The sequence below is a fragment of the Onychomys torridus genome, chromosome 15 (genome assembly GCF_903995425.1).
Source record: "Onychomys torridus chromosome 15, mOncTor1.1, whole genome shotgun sequence".
In the NCBI taxonomy this organism is placed as follows: domain Eukaryota; kingdom Metazoa; phylum Chordata; class Mammalia; order Rodentia; family Cricetidae; genus Onychomys; species Onychomys torridus.
In genome coordinates, this window is record NC_050457.1 from 29011481 (window position 1) to 29034454 (window position 22974).

The 22974-nt window shown below is 41.4% G+C and overlaps 1 protein-coding gene across 2 annotated transcripts in view; it reads right to left on the reverse strand.

Annotated features, from left to right (window-relative positions):
- The window catches only part of Rnf180 (ring finger protein 180), a 171046-nt gene extending 152854 nt beyond the window's left edge, over positions 1–18192 (reverse strand). The window contains exon 1 of one of the 2 annotated variants that reach the window (XM_036207450.1): positions 18174–18192. The gene's annotated coding sequence lies outside the window, so the exon portion shown is untranslated. Of the gene's footprint in view, positions 1–17686; positions 17914–18173 lie in introns of those variants that run through there. The other variant, XM_036207451.1, reaches the window with a different exon arrangement.
- Between the last annotated feature and the right edge of the window lie 4782 nt (positions 18193–22974).

Genomic DNA, 22974 nt, shown 5'->3' on the forward strand with positions numbered 1-22974 from the left:
AAAGAAAGAAAAGAAAAGCAAACAAAACCCAACTATAACAGGCTCTTTTGGTAGCATAAGAAATCCTTGCAACAGAACTCCTCAGCATCTGACTGTGATTGGTCACATGGCATCTACCTATATGTGTGATAAGATTACAAAGAGCTAAACATAACTGGTGAAACCTAATACCTAAAATGGTGTATATGGGTCCACCCTGTGACCTATGGGCCACATGGAGCCACATATAGCTAAGAATGAGGGCCAACACAGAATCATAAACTTAAAGCATTGTGAGATTATCTTCAGAATTTGTTTTATATAACTGGATCACACAATTCTAGGGTAGGACTTTGAAGATGATCATGTCACCATGTTAAAAGGCCTGACACAACTCTCCTGACAGCTATCATTTGCCAACAGTTCCTTGGGTAGGACTTCTTGTCTACCTCCCCTCTCTCTGAATCTATAATCTGCAATTCAAGCTTCAATTTAATATTATCTTTAATCTAAAAAATTACTGCAAAAACTACAAAGTCAAAATTACAGTCACCATATTTTTTTTTTTTACCAATTAACTCTCCTGTCACATTTGTGCAAATCTCTCTTACTGTCCTCCTCATAACTTTGGCTGTACACTTTTTGAATACAGATATTTGCATAGTTCCCTAGAGACTATGCTTTTCTATCTTCTAATGTCTGCTATATCATTTTCTTTCTTTATGGCATCTGTGAACCAGCAGTTCTCACTTTTAAGGATGATGTCAATCAATTTTAATTATAGGACAGACTTTCAGAACATGCAGTTCCTTTTCTTCTGTCTTCTGTACACATCTCCAAAGAAGGAATCACGTACTATCATTTTTATTTCTGTTTTTTCTTACCTATTTGAATTACTAAAAAGCATACTATACTCATTCCAGAGTCACATAATCGAATGTAGTATCTGACCCTGAAAATTCACAGCAAAAATCTATGGAAATCAGACAAACAATATGCAGGTGAGAGCTCCTCACATTCCTCTATCTTTTCACAGAATCAAGATGATGTGTTCAGTAAGTTATATAAACACACTGATCTGAAAGTGTCAAAATTTTAAAGGCCTATATTAAGTTTGGCTATCTTTTCATTGATTCTTTGAGAATTTCATACAGTATGTTCTGATACTTACTTCCCTCCCCCAATCTTCCCACATCTATGTGCCCCTTCCCTACTGCCTTTTATTTATTTTTTTAATCCATCCACTCCAATTTGTGCTGTCCATATACTTTTGTATGAGTGGCCTTCCACTAAAGCCTGGTAGACCTACCAGGGACCACCCCTTAAAGGAAACTAACCCTCTCTCTTCTAGCAGCAATCAGTTGCCAATAGCTCTTTAGGGAGGGGAGAACTTCATGTCCGCCTCAGCTTTCCAGGCTGGAATTTTGTCTGGTTTGGGCTTGCACTGGCCTTGTGCCTGCTATCACAACTGCTGTGGATTCCTGCTTTGTCTGAAAACCACTGACAACTTCCTTGTTGTCATCCACCAGCCCTGGCTCTTCCAATCTTTCTCTCCCCTCTTCTATATGATCCCTTGAGAGTAGGGGTATGGTAAAAAATTGCCCATTTAGGGCTGAGAATTCTATGGTCTCTAAATCTCCTCAATTTGATGATTTTCTGGTCTTCATTTTTACCTCCTTCTCCTGAAGAAAGCTTCTCTGTCGAGGGTTGAGAGAGACTCGTTACTCTGGGTTGCCATCCCACACGGCTCCTTACACTTTTTTCCCCAATAAAAATTATGAATTATGTTTGACCAATCAGTGAGAAGAACTAAACTTAATTCCTGAAAATATGGACAAGGAAAGCACAGTAGAAAGATGTACAGCTGTGTTTATACTAATTTGAACTTGAAAGGGGAAGCAACAGATGGCTATCTACTAGCAATCTATTTATAAAAGTGAGATGGCTTCTGGCCAGTAACTTATGTTAAAAGGAAGGCTGAAACATTGAAACCCAACCTAATAACAAAGTGGGTAGCCTTTGAACAACTAATGTGTTGGACACAAACTCAAATCCATCTCCAACTCAGCACCTGAGATGCTAAGATTATTGGCTTAAACGAGATAGAGAACTAGGTAAAGAACTTGTCTAAACATTTTGGGTAGCAGTCACATGGCTTTACGGTTTTCTTAATACAGAGTACTCATACTCATACATATATTGGTACTTGTTTACTTCACTACCTGTCCTGATACTATAATGTTTGACACTTCTTGAATGCACTGCACATTTGGGAAATATTACTTCACTGAGTTACGTCTCTCAAATGCTGAACATGTCAGTTGTATAATACTGAAAAATCATTTATGAAAATTACCATCAACCTCAGTAACAATACTGTTTCATTACAGGACAACAGTAAAGGCCATAAGGTGATGAATTCTTGTTTTAACTTGAAGATCAAACTTTGTCACGCGTACCAAATGTATGAGAATGTTCATCTCTGAACACATGCCGCCTGCCAGTCACTTCAGTAAACGTGTTTCACAGTGAGGAGGGTGCACAGCAGCTCTCCACTGAAACACAAGGCTTTCCTTCAGGGGTCTTACCAGCTTTTCACAGACTGCAGAGAGGCTATGCAAGTTCTTCCTCCTTCCTTTGCAAATATTTAGGAATAAAGATAAAATAAAATCAACAACATTGATGGTTTCAGTAAACTATTTCTAAGTGCATGTCTGTGGCAATGAAGACCAAAAGGTCCACCAGCCTGGGGCTCTACTTCTCCACCACTGCCTTTGTGTCCAGTGATAACGGCAACCATGAAAAGGGCAAACCACACCTTAACATTACCTGCTTTCTTAAATGGGTCTTAGCAACGCGTTTGGAGAACTATACTTAACAAAAAGCAGAGATCCCCAAGAGCTTCCCTATGCACACTTGACTGCCCAATTATATCCTGTAAAATGTTTAAGAAGGACAAATCAGCCTCTGTGAAAAACACATTAGTTAACTGCTTAGGCTATAACTCTCTGTAATACTGTGCTCTGCAATTACAATCCCCATAAAGACTTGAATCCTTAGTCTACCTTTGACTACTATTACTCTATATGGTAAAATACCAACATTGGCACAGGTATAATTCCATGTGAAGGAATTTGGAACTTCCTTATTACCAATACAGTTCTTTAAAAATAAGATTAAAGTCAAGTGAGGTAAGATTGGCATGTATGTGAAAAGAGTAATGCACATAAATTTATAAACAAAATGGGTAAGTGATCTGTTCAGTTCATCATTCTGCAGAGCAACACCATTTCCAATTTTTATTGTTGTTGTTGGGTTTGGAGTTTTTGTTTGTTTTGCTGTGATGCCCATGCTGGTCTTGAACTTCTGGACTCAAGCCTCCAGCCTTAGTCTCCATTATAGACATGGTTCTAAATGTATAAAACCATGGCTGATCAATTTTTGTTTTTAAGCAGCTCAATATATTTATTTTTGCTTGTAAACACTATGATATATTTGTAGGCATTAATCTGTAGGCTAGTCAATCACCTAAAGGTTGTATTACTGGAAGGTCTCTATGAAATGAGAAGAAATCTGCCCACAGTGGATATTAAAGAGTAACATTTTTTAATGCTAGTGAGATCTCACTATATGGGATGCATGAACCTAAGAGGTACTCCACAACTGATTTGCAAAATGGGCTCTGAACCAGTGGCTGTTTACTGGACAGGGCATCATACATGATGACTCTGCTGGAAATGGGCTTACAGATAAGGTCAATTTGTAAAATTAATAGTACGTCAGCCCATTCCACTACTCTTGAACCCTAGTGTTGGCTTTGATCACAGAAGACCTGCAATACAAAGCACCTCAACCGAAGTAACCCATGGCCATGAATTAACAAAATCGAACTTGGTATCAACCTGTGATAAATTACAAAGATGTATAGCAATCAGTTTCCAAAGTTACAATCACAAATTGGTTTTTGAAACACAAAAACCACTCTCTACTAAACAGAACTGAAGGTAATTTCTCAGTTAAGTCTAATTTCTTTGGGAATTTATGGCTCCTGCTTATTTCAATAAATAGTTTAGCACATGCACTATTTAGAGTGAACTGGCTTGTTACCTAAGCTCCCTATACATTGGCTTCCACTAAGTCAAAGATATCAAATACTTCATCTGCACAAACAGGAGAAGGAATTGGGTTATTTCCAAACCACCAGCTTTATAATTCTAGGCCCAGGAGCTGCAGTGACTAAAGCTTCTAATTTATTAACTCTACAACTGTCCAAATCCTGAATTATGGAGTCTTTAATCTTCTCCAGTAATTGCTGAGGTTAAACACTTCTGGGTTTGAAACTGATGAAGTCAATCTTAACAGTTCCTTTGGTATCCAGAGTCAAATATTTTCTTAGAAAGTACCCCAACTTCTGTTGAGGAAAAGCCAAACCAAACCCAGCCTACAATATTCCCTTAGAGCTACTCCACTTTTCCTGGTCCTCGGCTATCTCCCTGGAATTCCTCAGTTCTTAGGCATTCATTACACAATTCACAACTAACCTTAATGAATGTGGCTCATGTGTTGAACCCTTGAGCACAGCAAATGGTGTTGTTAGGGAAGGTTGTGGACCTTTAAGGGATGATCCTTGATGTAGGAAGTGGGCCGCTGGGGACAGGCCTTAAGGCCGTCCAGCATGGCCGCACACCCTCTTGTCCCTTTGCTTTGTGAATGTGGATGTGATGTGATCAGCCTGCTCCTGCTCCTGCTCCTGCATCTCTCTGGAACTGTACACCAAAATAGACCCCATCTCCTTCAAGTTGCTTCTGCCAGGGTGCTTGTCATAGCAACAGGAAATGAAACTAAGACAATGAAAAACAATCATATGAATCTGACACTTGTAACTCCCATGAATTTCCTCCTCTGTCCAACAGGGTCTAAACTATATTCTTCAACTGAAGTTGACTGTCACTCTTTTCTTTTATCCTTATAAATCACCCCCGCTGCAGCTCAGGCACTGAAGTCTCGAAAGCCCCCTGCTGTCTTCCAAACCGGGTGATACCTTTAGGGATTATAAAATATCACTGAAGAGATGCAAACGTTTTGCAAGTTTCACACCCTGATTAGTGCTATCCATTTTAAGTGCTGCGACACCTTGGTAAAAGAAATGGATCTCAAAGATGAGGGAAACTATTGAGTATAAACCACATTCTCATACTTCATAGACTACATTTTATGGGGAAAGTAACGCATGTAAATATAGGCAAAATTAATAAGGTACTGATATATGTCTTTGAAACTAGTGTGTATATACTTGTATTTATGTGCACTTCAGCTATACCTCATGCCTATAAATGTCCACTATCTCTCCAAACAGCAGCACAAGCCAGGAACCTAGTGTTTCCTACATATGCCTGTGGGGGATGTTTCCTATTCCAACTATAACATTACTATATGGTAATTTTACAAGTTTTGTTTTCAGGAACACATTTTAATGCAGTTGGTGCTATTTACTGATAATAGCTAACTAACTTTTACAACTTTTTAAAAACTGAGGAGAATCTGTTTTTATCATCTATTAATTAGAGTCACACAAAAGGAAGACAATAAATGTCACATAGGGGAAAATGTGTACCTTTGGATTCTTAAATGTCTTCTCTGTAAATGAAGAAAGTATTCCCCACCTAAGACCCTACAGTGAAACACTATACTACGCACAATTCTTCAACAGTTTCAAATGCTTTTTTTTTTCACTGAAATGCTGTCATTCTAATAAATTTAGCCTTTTTCTTATTCCCAATATTTAAATTTTTTCAATTAAGAAATACTGCCTTTGACTAAAGGGTATCAAAGAAATGTAAAACAAAGGATACACTTGTTAAATGAATGAATATGAATATAAACACTGGAATAATGAATGGAAATCAAAAAAAATCTAAAGCAAAATAAAATAAAATGCTGTAGGAAGAAGTTAGTTTGAAAACTCAGGATCTTTAAGACCATTCTCTGAAAGCATTGAATAAAACATATTGATTACCAGAGTATTTGTATTTCTGCTCAAGACAGCAAGCTTCTGAAAAGAATGAATGGAGTTTATGTCTTGGACATTGGACTTACAGTGAATAAAACTCAAGTAGCCCATTCTAGCTTTATTCCATATTGTTACTGGCATTAAAACATTTCTGTGTCATTTACTGGATAAAGTGAATTTTATTTTGTCATTAAAACATTCTTTTATAATATAATTTGGCCATATCCTTTCTTCCTCTCCCAACACCTTTCACATCTTCCTCACCTCCCTACCCACTCAACAGCAACTGTAGAGCAGAGAGTGAAATGAAATGCCCCTCCCCCAACATGCACACATACATGTGTACGTGCGCATACATACACACACACACACACACACACACACACACACACACACACACACACCCAGGTGACTTCTCAGAGAGAAAATGGCTAAGCATATGTACTCTATGTTAAGTATACAGAAATGAGAGGAAGCACAGTTTTAGTCAAAAGTTAATAGCTGTTTGAAGTGTGCCACACTCACATTTGATGAATATATTATCTTTAATGGGTCAAAGAAATTCAGGTGAGAAGGCAGAAACACAGAGAGGTACTGATGTGGCTTGAGCATTCTTTTTCTAAGAACAAAGGAAATAGATGTAAAGAGACTTTTTTTTGATAAACAGAACAAAAGCCAAAAGGTTGTTTTTTGTTTGTTTGTTTCTGAAGCTACTTCTAGATAACGGAGTCTGCGGTATTTTGAATGTAACTGGCCCCCATAAACTCATAGGGAGTGGTACTATTAGGAGGTGTGGCCTTGATGTAGTAGATGCAGCCTTGTTGAAGGAAGTGTGTCACTGTGGGGACAGGCTTTGAGGTCTCCTGTGCTTAAGATACTGTGCAGCCTCTCAGGCCATTTCCTGTTGCCTTCGAGTCAAGATGTAAGAACTCTCAGCTCCTTCTCTGGCAACATGTCTGCCTGAATGCTGCCTTACTTCCTGCCATGATGATAATGGACTAAATCTCTGAAATGTAAGCAAGCCACCACAATTAAATGTTTTCCTTTATCAGAATTGCTGTCCCACCCAACCATCCCCTGTGCCATCAGTGGACCCTCCAGAGACACAGGTACCGCCTGCACCAATTGGAGGGAGAGGTAAGTGACCACTCTCCTGCCTGGGTAGCCCTTGCTCTCTAGATTATGCCCATCTCCCTCCCAGTGCGGCCCCAGCAGTTGATCAGCACATAAGAGTCCTGAAGGCAGGCTGTTCCACCACCCCTGCCACCCACTGGATCCAAGTGGATCAAAGACCTCAACATAAATCCAGTTACAGTGAACCTAATAGAAGAGAAATTGAGAAGTAGCTTTGAACGCACTCGCATAGGAGACCAATTCCTAAATATAACAGCAGTAGCACAGACATTGAGATTGACAATTCATGAATGGGACCTCCTGAAACTGAAAAGCTTCTGTTAAGGCAAAGAACACAGTAAATTAGACAGAATGACAGCCTACAGAATGGGGAAAGGTCTTCATTAACCCCACATCTGACAGAGGGCTGATCTCCAAAATATATAAAGAACTCATGAAACTAGACATCAAAATACCAAATAATCCAATTAAAACATAGGTTATAGATCTAAACAGATAATTCACAACAGAAGAATCTCAAATGGCTGAAAGACACTTAAGGAATTGCTCAACATCCTTAATCATCAGGAAATGCAAATCAAAACAACTCCGAGATACCATCTTACACCAATCAGGATGGCTAAGATCAGAAACACTGATGATAGCTTATGTTTGAGAGGATATGGAATAAAGGGAACACTTTTCCACCGTTAGTAGGAGTGCAAACTTGTACAACCACTCTGGAAATCAGTATGGTAGTTTCTCAGAAAATTGGCAATGTACCTCAAGAACCAGAGATACTGCTTTTGGGAATATACCTAAAGGATTCTCAATCATACCACAAGGACACATGTTCAACTATGTTCATAACAACATTATTTGTAATAGCCAGAACCTGGAAACAACCTAGATGCCCCTCAACCAAAGAATGGATAAAGAAAATGTGGTACATATACACAATGGAGTACGACTCAGCGGAGAAAAACAATGACAGCATGAAATTTGCAGGCAAATGGATGGAACTAGAAAAAATCATCCTGAGTGAGGAAACCCAGACACAGAAAGACAAACATGGTATGTACTCACTCATAAGTGAATGTTAGATGAAAAGCAAAGGATAATCAGGTTACAATCCACAACCCCAAAGAAGCTAGCTCACAAGGAGACCCTAAGATAGATGCAGGGATCACCCTAGGAAGGGGAAATAGATGAGATCTCCTGGGTAAACTGGGCAGGTGGGGGGGTAGCAGGGAGGGGAGGGGGAATGAGAACACAAAGAAACTGGATGGGTAAGTTGGGGGAGGGAGGGAGAGCAATGAAAGAGATACCTTGAGCGATGGAGTCATTATGGGGTTAGGGAGAAACTGGTGCTAGGGAAATTCAACAGGAATCCACAAGGATAACCCCAGCTAAGACTCTTAGCAATAGTGGAGAGGGTGCCTGAACTGGCCTTCTCCTGTAATCAGATTGATGACTACCCTAATTGTCATCATAGAATCTCCATCCAGTAACTGATGAAAGCAGATGCAGAGATCCCACAGCCAAGCACTGGGCTGAGCTCTGGGAATCCAGTCGAATAGAGGGAGGAGGGATTAAGTGAGCAATGGGGGTCAAGATCATGATGTGGAAACCCACAGAGACAGTTGACCAGAGCTCATGGGACCTCAGGGACTCACAGCTAGGGAGCCTGTATGGGACCGACCATGTGGGTGACAATTATGTGGCTTGGTCTGTTTTTCAGGCTCCTAGCAGTGGGACCAGAATCTGTCCCTGGTGCAAGAGCTGGCCTTCTGGAGTCCCTATGGTGAGATGCCTTGCTCAGCTTTGATGCAGGGGGGAGGGGTTTGGTCCTACCTCAACTGGATGTGCCAGGCTTTGCTGACTCCGCATGGGAGGCCACCCATTATGGAGAGTGAAAGGGAGTGGGGTGGGAGGGAGGTGAGGGGAAACAGGAGGAGGGGAGGGAAGGAGAACTGCGACTGATATGTAAAATAAATAAAAAGTTTTTAAAAAGTTGCCGTGGTCATGGTGTCTCTTCACAGCAATAGAAACCCTAACCAAGACAGAGTCTTCTTTTAAAAGGTAGATAAACATACTGGTAAGGCAAGAGCTTGTTATCTATTAATTCTACCACCCTCCCAAAAAGGAAAATTCAAAACTCCTGGCACTGCTATTGTTCCCTCTACTTTTCTTTTTTCTCTTTCCTTCCTTCCTTCCTTCCTTCTCTCTCTCTCTCTCTCTCTCTCTCTCTCTCTCTCTCTCTTTTCTTTCTTTCTTTCTCTCCCTTCCTTCCTTCCTTCCTTCCTTCCTTCCTTCCTTCCTTTCTTTCCTTTCTTTCTTTCTTCGAGACAGGGTTTCTCTGTGTAGCTTTGCACCTTTCCTGGAACTCAGAGATCCGCCTGCCTCTGCCTCCCGAGTGCTGGGATTAAAGGCACGTGCCACCACCACCCGGCTTCACTCTACTTTTCACTAAGCCTTATCTTTGAGCAGATCATCTGTTCCCTATGCTGCTAGTCGGTGCTCATACCACTGAGCCACCAGCTACTGCATTAATGTACACTGCTATTCCTCCTACCTGTAACTCCCAACAATGGAGTATAAGCAGTACCCCATATGTTTAGTACCTTGCAATACAACAAGATGTCTGATACACATCTGGAGTTGTTAGTGTTTTCTTTTGGGGCACTGAAAGGAGAGGCAAACATATAAGATATTATTTCATTTTAATGTGCTGATGAGTTGAACTGATGTCTGTCTGGCGTCACATGGACTATCTGTGTATGTATCTATACTATCTGCTTATGTATACAAATGTTGCTATAAAGATACTAGGCTGGAATAGGGCCACACTATAAAACAAATCTCAATGCCATCAACTTTTCAAAGGTCACTTATCCAAATAGTCATGTCCTAAAATAACAAGAATTGGATCTTGAAAAGAGGGACACAGTTTGGCCATAAAAACCAATCATCATGTGCCTTCTGGTGCTGTGCAAAGGAAGGTTTCAGCACCATTCATGAAGAACCCTTAAAAAATTAAGAGTAAACAAGTCTAAACCAACTTAATCATGTGCATATGATTTTCGTACTATATGAAGAACTAATTTTTGTACTATATGAAGAACAGAGGAATGTGTTAAATGACAACATAACTCAAATCCAGAATGTAGGAAATTCTACAGGATAAAAGATATGGGATTTTTTTCCCTCAAAAATAGATTGTTTGAAAGGGAGGAAAAGAGGTTGGGGATTTAGCTCAGTGGTAGAGCGCTTGCCTAGCAAGCGCAAGGCCCTGGGTTCAATCCTCAGCTTCAAAAAAAAAGGCGGGGGGGGAGGAAAAACTTGAGATGTAAGGTATCAGTCAAGGGATATGGACAGGAGGAATATCTTTTACAGTTGATGCATAGCCCCATGAATACAGTTAATAGGGTAGAGTGTTAATGTGTGTGTGTGTATATCATATATATATATGTTACATATACTATGTCATATGTACCATCTATAATATACACAATTATCATCAAATCACTTTGTATATTTCAATTTATAATAATACACAAATAAGAACAGAATCAACAGACAGAAGAATGTTTATGTAAGACAGAGACACACAGAGAGAAGGGGATAAAGAGAACCATCAAATTCAGTGTCTATGTTTTTTTGAATCTTTAATCAAACAAATATACTCTAAATATAGATATGTATATATAACTTGAGAATACAAATACATAAACTATGTAGTGGATAATAATAAAAACTGTTAATCTTGTTGGGTATAGCATACAACATTGTCACACTGTTCATTAGAGATCTGCAGACTGGAGGTAAATAGTCAAGTATTTCCAGATGTAAGTAAATAATGTAGAAACAAACAATATATAGTGGGAAAAAAAGAAACAGAAGGCTTATAACTATTAAAGATGGCTTATAGATACAGAACTCATAACACTCTTTTTAATGTGTAATTTAAATTTTATACAAGAACTTTAAAAACAAACTTTATGAAGAGAATATTCAGATGAAACATTTTCTTAACTTCTGCTTGAAAAACTAGGTCAACATAGACTTCTTTATAATCCCTCTTGGTCTGTTGATTACTTTCCCACTCCAAATGTGCTGTTCAAATGAGAATGTTGCCCTCTAGTCTTGGTTTTACTTAGGAGTCTCAGCATAATGTATTCTTCCAGGTTCATCTTTTGTAGACATGGACATTAAAATGCAAGTCCTGGCTGGGCGGTGGTGGCACACGCCTTTAATTCCAGCACTCGGGAGGCAGAGCCAGGCGGATCTCTGTGAGTTCGAGGCCAGCCTGGGCTACAAAGCGAGATCCAAGACAGGCACCAAAGCTACACAGAGAAACCCTGTCTCGAAAAAACAAACAACAACAACAACAACAAAATGCAAGTCCCTAGCCAACCTCAGTCCCATATCAAGGTGGTTTTTTTATGTCACGCATCTATGTTCCGTAAGTCCTCTCCCCTACACCTTGTTCCTTTGAACTCCCAGAGTTTTCTCCTCCTCTACTGCAAATTGACCAGAGCACTGTCACGGTACTCAATTAAATATCTAGAAGGGTGATAGTTGTTTGTAGTTGACTCTTTCATATCATCATATCCAGAAGCTTCTACTTCTGTTAACCTCTGCAAGAAACATTAATTCCAACCACAGACGAGGTCACTCAGAGCTACAACCAGCACTCTCGGGGTTTGGTCTGAAAACTTCAGTACAAGGATTTCCAGAGTCCTGAAGGGACAGGGTAGAAAGGAAGAAAGGGACCAAGGTGGACAGAGGTCAGAGCTTGCAGCCCATGCATGCCATAAACAAGCGGATGCGCAAGCTCACAAGTCCTAGGCCGTCCATTAAGGCTGCAGCCATTGAAGCTTTGTGTTACGAAACCTGAAGCGTTTTAATTCTCCACACTGAACATGGCGTCCTTCTTTAAGGTGAAAAATGGATCGTGTTCTTGTGCTCCTTCAGACACTTGCCAGTTCTCTGCTGAGCAGGTAGGAGCTGCCCCAGGTTGGCAGCCACCTGCTCTGCAGTCCAGCAAGTTAGCCTTCTGTCCCTTCTTCCCCTGAACCCGCTCCCATCTGCTGCAAGCCCCGGGTCCCTGGAAGGCCTATATTCCGGAGTTCTGTCACACCTGTCAAGTCTCATCTTCAACGCCCCCTTCTGTTAGGGGATGAATCTTCTCAAACTTAGGTCTCACCTTCTCTTGTTTTCTACAAATGCCTTTTCTGGTTTTCTTTCCGAACACTGATGGCACTGCTAACTACTTCCTCCACGTTTTTGCCTTTTCTGCTGAATGGCAAACTCCCCCAGGGGTTCATTTTCGCCTTTTGGTATCTGAAGAAAACTGATTCCAGTGCCCCCCCCCAACAGGTACCAAACACTAAGAGGCTCTACTCACTCACGTAACATGCCATCCCATCTGTGTATAATCTACACACATACTCCTGTGCGTGATAAATAATCTACAGGTTACTTATAATATTGAAACAATGCAAATGTTATGTGAAACGACATAGCTTAGTGAATAACGACAAGAAAGAGTTTGGACCGGTTCAGAACAGACACTTTTCCCCTAATACTTTGGATGAATTGCAAGATACGAACCTCACTTGAACAGAGGGCTGGCTGTCCTATAGGACTGTTTAGTGCTGGGCAACATAATTAATGAATGAAACAGAAAGTGAGCACGTGCAGGACAGAAACGAAGCCATCGTGTCCTCAGACCACGCACAGTGCTTTATTACCACCATTTATTGGCATCACCAGAAGAGTCAGCAAATATCACCAAAAGAAGCTGGCCTAGTTTGCCTCATAAAGAACTACAGAGATGGCTTTTTTTAGAGACACCATTACAGAACAAAGTCTGGGTTTCGCAACATTCTGTACTTTGATGACTATATGCTACTGGATATATTAAAATTGTTTACAATTCTATTAAACTATCCATCAGAAAATTCACTATTTTCCTCTTTTCTATTAGCCATGGCAGAGTAGTATGCTTTCCATATGTTTTAAACTAAAACCTCAAAGATAAAAACAGGAAGAGGATAGTATTACTTTAAAAAAAAACTAGCTATTTTTTTTTTTTTTTAGTGTCGTACTTATTGAATGGTGCAATCTTCTATTCTTATGAGGGAGGGAGAGAGGGGCATGGTCAAGAGCATGCAGTGTTCTCATAAATCAGATTGATTTGCAAAGAAAGTTCTTTTTCAAAGTAAGCTTTTATTTCTTAAAACAATGTCCAAATGTCTACCTTAGAAAGCAATGGAGAGGATAAATGCTCTACTTTCTATGGAAATCTGGGAAGACTGAGCACTACTGACTCACAGCACAGTAATTCAAGAAGCCATTCCCAATCAAGTTTATAAAATTAATGCCACATCACAATTCCTTTCAGTGGTAATCTTTCTTTGTCCGCAGTGTTTCTGAGGCTCTTCTCTTTTGCCTAATTTCTCTGCCTTCTGATACATATTTAAGTTCAGCCAGAGAGAGATCAGCCCAGACTTGGTATCACACAATCAGTTCGAAGAAATCACAGTCACTTTTCTACCCACCCGCCTAGCTCTGTGGTCAACAAGGTGCCAAATATACAAAGCGGTAGGGACCATTCTCACAGGTCATCGCAACCTGGTTCTCGCTCACCTGGTTCTCCCCTCTCTGCTCTTTATCTACAGGAGACATCTCGTACCCTTTTATTGCCTACCCATTTCCACAGGGAAGAACGGATATAATTTAAAACAAAAAACAAAACACAAATTACAACCAGCAGAGCTCTTTCTGTACCTGGTCCCCATTTTGTTGCCCTCCACAAACCAGACTGCTCCCTAGTTGCTTCCTGGAACTTCCTGGGAGCACAGGAGATAAACAATAATCCAGCAGTTCCCATAGTATAGAGCAGAAGCTAAGAGACCAAGGGCTATTTGTCCACTTTCCAGATAGGAAGAGGTCCTATGTAAAGGAGAATGTCACAGCAGGGGCAGAATGGAGCCTCTTGGCCTCTATTTATCAGCAACTCCCTATGTGCAGCAGGAGCTAATATAAGGAAATTCCTCCCAATTTACAACTTAAGAACCATCTGTTTCATATGATCGCTTCCTTCTCACTTCTGTGCTTTAGAAGATTTTTAATTTCCAAACTTATGTTTTATTAAAAAGACTGGCAGGGACTAGCTTAGGCCCCTTTCTATCCTTCTAACTTCAGCCAAGAATACAGCATTTCTTTAGAAGCAGAGACCTGAACTCTCATCAGATGGCAAATCTGCCAGCTCCTGCTCTTGGCCTTCCCAATACTCACAAGTGTAAACAATGAATTCCTACTCTTTATAAAGAATCTAGTTTCAGGTAAGTTGTTATAGCCACACAAATGGATATAATGTGTGTGTGTGTGTGTGTGTGTGTGTGTGTATACATATATGTATATATATACACACATATATATGAAAGATGTATATGTGTGTATGTGTATTATGTGATATATACTTATATATCACATTACATGATAATATACTTATAAATAATACAGTATGTAATATAATACTGAAAATTGAAAAAAACAAATATCTATGCTAAGAGGTATTAAATAAAATGTAAAGGACACCACTGTCAAGACTGAGCTCCTGTGCTAGGCCCTAAGATATAAAGCATTTTGTCCTTGTGTTACACTGAAAATATAGTATGGAACCAAAGTCTGGCTCTAAGTTATTACAAGAAATTATAGTTTCACTGATAGGAATTTCAAGCTTCTATATGAAATACATCTCAAGCTGACACTGTTCTGGTAAGATATGTGATCTGTGTAAACAAATTCTATTTTAATGTAAAAAAAAAAGTCAGTGTCAGAAAGAGTCATCAATAGACTGCAAGGCAAATTAATTCTTCTCAAAATACTTGACAACATATAAATGTACACACAGGTATAGAATTTAAGCTACAAGGAAGCATTTCTCCTCTTAGGGTAGCCATCCAGGAAGGCTGCATTCTGATACTGTCATTATTTAAAATTTTGCATTTTGGCTGTTCTGAGGCTTGAACTTGAAGAGCTCACACATGTCATAGCATGCACTGATCTACTTCCCCAAGCCTAACTTGTTTTCCAAATTGTTCTTTTAAATTGCCTTCATGGTCAGCAGCTGTGGAACACTGAGGAAGAACTTTGTGTGACAGCCGTGCCAAAAACCATTCTTCCAAATTCGGTAAATAAAAGAGTTCTCAGGCTGAATTTGTTTCTTGAGTTTTAACAAAACACAAAGGCAAATGCTTACAAAGGTAATGACACTTTTATGGTGACTGCAAAATGACTCAAAAAGTCAAAATAACTTTGGATAGCAGCGGTACTATTCCAGTAAACACTTAGCTTCCTTAGGTGACCGTCTCTTTAAAAACTTCAACCATACAGCATGTTTAGGGGAGAAAAGAATTTACTATCTTCGAAGATGAAAGCCAGCACCCAGTTCAAATGATTTTCTAGATATGACTTCATTCTCCAACTATTCCTCTTTTTCCAGACAGCTGAGTGGAGGTGGTTAAAGGAAAGAGAACTTTTAAGACTAGGCAAACTGTCCTGTAAAATTTGTGTGGTGTAGTCTGCAAAATTTAAGTAAAAATGTTTAGCTTTATGCTCCTTGCTGAAAAGGCAGTATATGACTACAAAGTATTATTACACATGTAGGAGTGTCATAAAATATCACAGAGGCCTATTAAAAATGATTACCAATTCTCTGCATTACCTGCCTGGAAAAATTCCTGCGTGGTATATGGGACTTACTTATTAAAAGGAGTTTGAGGACTGCCTTCAGAGACATTCATAAATGTTCTAGCTAATACGACATAGAAAGCAAGTCTGACTTTTAGATGAGAAACTTTATTTTGAAAAACCAAATATAAATGAGAGGAAACTTGAGCAATAAAAGATCTATTTATAAAACAATTTAAAGGCAAACCCCAGGGAACCTGGTTAACTGTTTATAGCTGCAGGGAGATAAGAAAGCAACAAAAGATGCATGCAATTACTGTATAAGTTAATTTTCATCAAAAATGATGTCTCTCCTAAATGTTCAATCCTTCATGAGTATGGTCTCCCATTTGTTAATGTTGAGGATCTCTGCTGTGATCATCACCAAGTGTCTCTAGGTTGCCAGGGGTACTATGCTTAAACAAAAGAGGAAAGATTGAACATGGGCACGATGAAGGCTTTTTGCTCTATACTAAGACTCTCACGGTGCTTTTCAACCATGGAAACTACTCGGACTTTTAAGGACTGCTTTCAGGAATACTACTGCGGGAGTCTCAAAGGAGCCTACTCCGTTTTTAAAGAAAGATCTTTAGCAATGAGCCAAATACAATAGAACCTGTCTTAGTTAGGCTTTCTACGGCTATGATGAAACAGCATGACCAAAATTAACTCGAGGAGAAAAGGGTTTATTTCATCTTACGGCTTGTAGTACATCATCCAGGGAAGTCGGGGCAGGAACTCCAGGCTGGAACCTGGAGGCAGGAACTGAAGCAGAGGCCACGGAGGAGTGCCACCCTGCCTAGTTTTCTCCTCTTGGCTTGCTCAGTTTGTTTTTTTTTATAGTACCAGGACCACCAGCACAGGGGTGGCGCCACCCCCAATGGACTGGGTCCTTTTACTTCAGTCCTCCATGGAGAAAATGCACCACAGCCTTGCCCACAGGCCAATCCGGTGGTGGCATTTTCTCAACTGAGGGTCCCTCTTTCCAAAAGACTCTAGCTTGTGTCAAGTTGACATAAAACGAGCCAGCACAAAACCTCCCCTCACAGGCACTCTCTCAGCACTAAATTTTGCTTGGAGCTGGGAGAGCATCTGGATCATTCAAAGCAAAGCGCTGTCAGACAAGTTCTAATACCAGCTTCCACAAAGCCTGCTGCGTTTCGATAGGATCACTTTTCTTCTTGGCTGCCCCAGCTGTCTGGTCTATAAAATGGGATAATAAGTAACCTGCCCACACCATGCTCCTTTGAAGTTACCTAATAAATGCTATTATAGGTGCACTTAAAACTATTAGCTGCAACAAAAATATTGAGGGTTATCTGGAAACGCACAGGGTAATAGCCACATGTTACTGCTAATTATCAAGCTCATAATAACTCCCCCACCCCACCCCCCGCTGGGGACCGTGGGCTCCCCAGGGTCCAGATGCACTTCAGAGCTCGCTCATCACCTCAGCCTGGCAGAAAGTCTGCATGGTCCCGACTCAGGGCTGCAACAAAAGCAGCTGGCACGCCAGGACTGAAATGCACCAGACAAAAGAAAGTGGGTCGGTGCGGAGCTGGGCGCCCAAAGGGGTGTGCGCCCTCGCCCTGGCGCTTGGAGACCGGCCGGGGACCCGCGGCGCGCAGCCCCCGCTCCCACCCCGCGGGCTCCTCGCCACGCCCCCGGCGCCGCCGCCCCACCCGGCTCCAGACCCGGGCCACGCCGGCCGCGCGGCTGCCCAGGCCCCCGCCATCAGGTGCGAAAGTTGAGCCTCTGCTTGTCACCTGAGGCCGGCGGGAGGCGGCGGTGCGTCCAGCCCAGGTTCCCCGGGCCCACGCCAGGCCCAGGCCGGCTTCTTACCTGCGTCCGCGCCCCGCCCGGCTCCCAGCACCCACGGCGAGGCCGGCTCCGGAGACGGGAAGCGACAGGAGACAAACCCCGCGGAAAGCGCTGGAGCGGCTCCCGCAGCCCGACCCCGTGGCCTGGGATTCGGCGCCCAGCATCCGCCTGCGCGCCCGCTCCGCTTCTCCCACGAGCCGCGCGTGGGCGGCGCCGAGCCTGACCCCGCGTAGACCCGCCGGCCGCGCAGGCCCCGCTCGCACGGCCCAGAGGGGCCGTGGGAAAGTTTACCCCCGCCTGAGCTCAGTCCCTTACCGGAGCAACCAGTCTGTGCTTTCTCCCCAGCCTTCACCTAGCGCCTCCGGAGTGCAGACTCTAAGCTCTGTGCTGGGTCTGTTCCCAGCTTAAAATCAGCAGACGTCCTGGCCACCCCTCCTCATCCCTGACTCTAAAGGTGGCACCGCTACCTGGGTTTAGTTTTCCCTCCTGATGTGTCTCTGTAGCTTACCTTCTGGTGACTGGGGTTCCACCCATGCGCAACCGAGATTAACCTGCTAAAGAGATCTGACTCTTGGCAAATTACAGTTGGGAGGTGAGTTGGTGATGAGGTAAATCAGGAGTGCTATTCAGGAAGTGAAGGGGCCCTGTGGAGTAAATGTTTACTAGTCAGTCTATAAACTTTAGATTCGGAGCAATTAAAATAGCTGATCAAAAGACTTAAGATTCCGAATCTTCAAAGCATGTTTGATAAATTGGTTCCGGGAATAGGGATTGAAAGTGGAAGGAAATCCCCCAAATATATCTTGCTTTCACTGATAAATACAGAAGTTTACACTTGCCTGGACTGTTTTATTTGTGCTTTCCAATGATTTCTCCTTCGGGAAATGAAATAACAACCAACAAAACAATGCTGGGCACGGTGCTCACACTTGTGAACCTGGTACTGATGAGGGAGGCCAAGAGAAGAGCATTGTCAGGAGTTAAAGACCCACGAATGCAACAACACAGCTGAAGGGCAGCCTGGGCTTCATCATGAGACCCTGGCTCCAGTGCCAAGTAACAACAAAACTTCAAAGTGAAAGAGACAACAAAGTCAATGTCATCACACACCCACACACACACACACACATTACAGATCGACATACCTATGTTTCCTGGATATTAGACAAAAATCCAGGATAAAATACTAGCAAAGGAACCTAGCATACAGTATGATGAGGTGTGGTTTATCTCACAAATCCAAGGGTAGTATAACATACGAAAGTAATATAGCATCCCGTTTTATGAACTAAGGGACAATAATGAAATGATCCTTAATAGATGAAGGGAAAGCTGATGGGCCGATAAAATAGTCAAAAGACTGAAAAATGGTAAACTGAACAATTATTACAGACTGCTTGGGTAGAGACGGGCCTCCAGAGTTGGGGAGACCATCGATTCTAAGGGGGATTGAAGTTTTATTTGGATTTAGGGTGCTCTGTCCAGTGATTTCCCCTCCTTCCATTTTCCTATTGTTCTGAAGATGTCGATATGTCCCTCTGTTGCAGTCAGGGATTGCATCTCTTCTGTGTAATTATTGATTTGCGAGGGTAAGAATGAGCACCCCAACCTCCTCCCTCCTTCATGGCTTAGCAGGTATGTAGAGACTAGCCACCTGTAGAGGGGAAATGAGTGACATTTGAGAGAAATGCAATGCTGTGGACAACAGCCAAAAAGAAGTGGAGACTTAGTACCTATTACTGGGGGCAGAAAGCCATTAAAACACACACACACACACACACACACACACACACACACACACCACACCACACCTAGACTTGGGTTTTTGTTCTCCCCTTTCTCATATCCTGTAGGACCAATGCCAGCCTCAAAACATTTGACAAAATTGAATACCTTTCATGATCACACACAAGGAACAGATGGGAATTTCCTCAACCTAGGAAAGGGTAGCTGTGAGACGCCCACTGTTCGCACCATACCTACTGAGGACAGAGTGGTCCCTGTTAACTGAAATCAGGAAGAGGACAAGCACACCTATGCTAGCCACTCCTTTTCAGTATTGTGCTGTAGGTTTTATCCAGGGCCACTAAGCAAGGAATTTTCAAATAGATAAAGCCAATCAATCACACAGAGAAAAATAATTGTCAAAACCTGGACAATAGGCCTCAGAACTGGAAGACAACCCATGCAAGCTCTCAGCTCAGCTCGGTAGACAGAAGTGATCCAACCCAAAATGTATTAGCTGTGAAATGGTAAATAACATGCGTCAAAAGAAACCCAAATAGTGTCCAGCGGGGGAGAAAAGAGAACAGTATGAAGATTCAGAAACCAAAGTGACATCGAACCTCTAAAAACAAACACAAGACGGTAAATTCTGTGGGAAATCGTTTGCAGTACTGAAATTCATGAAGTGGGAAGCTACAAATACTTCATCTATACAAGGGTTCATTCCATACCCTCTTGCCCATACTATAACAAAGGTATGTAAGGGTTCTAATAAATGGGCATTGAAAGTCACATTCCAAACAATTAAGGCAGACAAAAGAGACACACCCCCACCATTTGTTCATGGCACAGTCCCATGATCTTTAATGTCCTGTATTATAAAGCAAAAAGGAATTTACTCATTTAATGGAGGCTGGAGACCTGAATAGGGAGGTTGTTGTGAATTACCCAGGTAGATCAAATCTGGCTTTAGAAACAAAACCATTCTCCGTGTGGAGTCAAAAAGGTGAGACAACAGGTGATTTCAAAGTGTTCTGAAGCCTGAGAGGGACTGACCTTCCAGTGGTGGAAGTAGCCATGTGAAAAACAGAAGGTGAGCATGGACACCTTCCAGAAGGAAAAAATGTCTTAGTTAGCCACAGTGGCAATGCCTACTTTTCAAGGGCCTTGCATTTCATAAGCAGCCCTGAAAGAAGAAACAAGACCAATGTCTCGATGTTTCCTGATGAAGGAATGTAAACCCAGTTAGTTCTCCCCATGAAGTCACAGAATAGTCAGAAATGATAGGATGACAGTTGGGCAAACCAAAGTGCAGGATGCCCAGTTAAGACTGAACTTTGGAAGAATTGTTTCCTCTGAATTCCCACACGCCCTCCTGGAGGAAGAGGAAGGTTCAAAAGACCCTGGAGCAAATGAGACTCACCAGATGCAGGAAGACTGACTAGGGCTCTCCCCAGCTGTAGATGCACCCAACAACTGCGGGGGAAGAGACACTGGCAGGAAGCTCCAAGGATGTCACTATGCTGGGGTGAGAGTGTTTTGATGAAACAGATGCCTTCTGGTTACCAGTTCCTGTAAATCCTCACCATTGGTGGTTAACGACTGTCACCCAGACAGAGTAGAGTCTAGAATCACCAAGGAGACAAGCCTATAGGCATGTCCGTGAAGAATATAGCCTAGAGTAGGTTATGAGGAAAGAAGACCCTCCCTGAACGCATGCAACATTGTTCCATGGGCTGGGGTTCAAGACTCTATAAATGAGAAAATTAGCTAAGCATTCACTCTCTCTGCTGCCTCACTGTGGATACAATGTGACCAGCTTCGTCAAAGGTATGTTACCAGGATTTCCCTGCCCTGATGGGCTAAATACTCTCATTGTCAACCGCTGGTCCCCTTATAATGCAAAATGAAGAAACATTTTCCCCCAATAAATATCATAACAAATATCTTAACAAATTCACAATAGCCTGAGTTTCCAGTATTTTAGGGGAAACATCTTACTTTTTAACAAAAGGGCTTTATGACTGCTTTATAGTCATAAAGTCATAGTCACATGACTATAACTTTATGACTACCAGACATGGGATAAGTAAATGTGGTTTCACTATTAGACTATTGAAATTAAATATTTGCCAACATTACTTCTCATCTCATAGTGACTAGCTGACTGCTTAACATTCTAAATTTTATATATGATAGTAGTCTTGTACAGTCATTCATCAGTATCCAGGATGTAGTAGTGTTCCAGGGTTCCGTCAAATACTCCAACCTGGGAAAACTCAAAATCCTTAGGCAAAATTGTGCAGTATCTCCAGGGAGTCTACACATATCCTCCTATACACTATTAATTTTTATAGCTCTAGGGATTGGACCCTATGCGTGGTAAGCTAGCATTCTGCCACCAAGCTACATCTCTATTTTTCTTCTTCATTTATGTTATTTTGAGACAGTTTCTCTAAACTGCTTAGGCAGGCCTATAACATGCAACACTCCTGCCTCAATCTTCCAAATAGTTGAGATTACAGGCTTATGCCACCAAGCCTGCCACCACAGAATTCTTTTTTAGATTTTATATAGTTTTTATGGGGTAGTGTGCTCTTGTGAGTCAAGGTTCCCAGGGAATCTAGGTGGAGATGTTGGATCCTCTGAATATAGAGTTATAGCTGATTGTGAATAACCCTGTGTGGATGCTGAGAGCTTATTTTCTCTGCAAAAGCAGTAAGAGTAAGCTCTCAAAAACACTGAATCATCTCTCACAACCACTGAAACATCTCTCCAGCCCCAATCCCAAACAGATTTAAAATGGTCTTTAGATTTGTTATAATTCTTAATACAATGTAAATGTAATATAAGTAGTTGTTACATTGTTTAAGGACTCTTGACAAGAAAGGAAACCTTCCAGTATGAACATAGTTTTTTGTTTTGTTTTGTTTGTTTGTTTGTTTGTTTGTTTTTTAATATTTTCTGGTTTAACTGAAGATTGAATTTCTTGGAGTGGGGTCTTGGTTGCTGATTTTGAAGATGATGAAATTGTGGACAGGGATGGACAACCACACTATCTGATTATTAAATTATATAACCTCTGTCTTTAGTTAAAATTCTCAGCCAAGGCTAGAAAAATATTCTTTATAAGCCTAACACTATGTGCCACAATCAATCTTATTTGAGTCCCCAGCAGGATATTTACTTGCTTTGAAGACAGCAGGCCGTTCAAAATAAGAGGTTTGATGTTATGGTATTGATGGGTATGAAAGACAGAGTTTTCTGAATGCCAAAGTTTGCCGTTGGGACAGATTCCTACAACAAAAGATCGAGTAACAAAAGAAAAAAGCTGTTCACTTACAGGTGCAGTGCTTGTTTTGAAAGAAAGGCAGTTGCAGTTCAAGGCTGTGGTGTACAAATGTGCCATAAACGGTGTCCCAGCAAACAACAATACACTTTAGGGAGGTGACAAAGGAAAACAGCTCCAGGGTTTAACAGGTGAGCAATGGACATTATGTTGGTAAATTGTCATGTGCTGTTCCAGCCTATTGAGAAAATGACTCAGGAAGCAGGGTTGCCACCACCCCCATTTCAGACCAAAA